The sequence below is a fragment of the Prunus persica genome, chromosome G6, assembly GCF_000346465.2.
Source record: "Prunus persica cultivar Lovell chromosome G6, Prunus_persica_NCBIv2, whole genome shotgun sequence".
Taxonomy (NCBI): Eukaryota; Viridiplantae; Streptophyta; class Magnoliopsida; order Rosales; family Rosaceae; genus Prunus; species Prunus persica.
The window spans coordinates 16,290,442-16,291,479 of NC_034014.1; positions in this window are offsets into that span (position 1 = coordinate 16,290,442).

A 1,038-nucleotide genomic window follows, 5' to 3' on the forward strand; every position below is an offset into this window, starting at 1 on the left:
TCGATTGGTCCTTGAATCGGACAATTCAGGTTCGTGCGAAGTTAGTTCTGAAATGGGGTGGTTGGTGTATTGTACAGTTCTAGAGATTGGATTTCACACAAAACCCACCAAATGATTCCTCCCACAATATTATGATGTTCCCCAAGTTTTGGACTCAATCCGATATCGATTGGTCCTTAAATTCAGACAATTCAGGTTCGTACGAAGTTCGTTCTGAAATTGGGTGGTTGGTGTATATTATAGTTCTAGAGATTGGATTTCACTCAAAACCCACCAAATGACTCCTCCCACAATATTATGATGTTCCCCAAGTTTTGGACTCAATTAGATATCGATTAGTCCTTGAAATCGGACAATTCAGGTTCGTATGAAGTTCGTTCTGAAATGGTGTGGTTGGTGTATATTATAGTTCTAGAGATTGGATTTCACTCAAAACCCACCAAATGACTCCTCCCACAATATTATGATGTTCCCCAAGTTTTGGACTCAATCCGATATCGATCAGTCCACGAAATTTGACAATTCAGGTTCGTACGAAGTTCGTTCTGAAATGGAGCGTTTGGTGTATTGTATAGTTCTAGGGATTGTATTTCACTCAAAACACACCAAATGACTCCTCCCACAATATTATGTTGTTCCCCAAGTTTTGGACTCAATCCGATATCGATTAGTCCTTGAAATCGGCCAATTCAGGTTCGTACGAAATTCATTCCGAAATGGGGTGGTTGGTGTATTGTATAGTTCTAGAGATTGGATTTCACTCAAAACCCACCAAATGACTCCTCCCACAATATTATGATGTTCCCCAAGTTTTAGACTCAATCCGATATCGATCGGTCCACGAAATTTGACAATTCAGGTTCGTACTAAGTTCGTTCTGAAATGGAGTGGTTGGTGTATTGTATAGTTCTAGAGATTGTATTTCACTCAAAACCCACCAAATGACTCCTCCCACAATATTATGATGTTCCCCAAGTTTTGGACTCAATCCGATGTCGATCAGTCCTTGAAATCTGACATTCAGTTCGTACGAAGTTC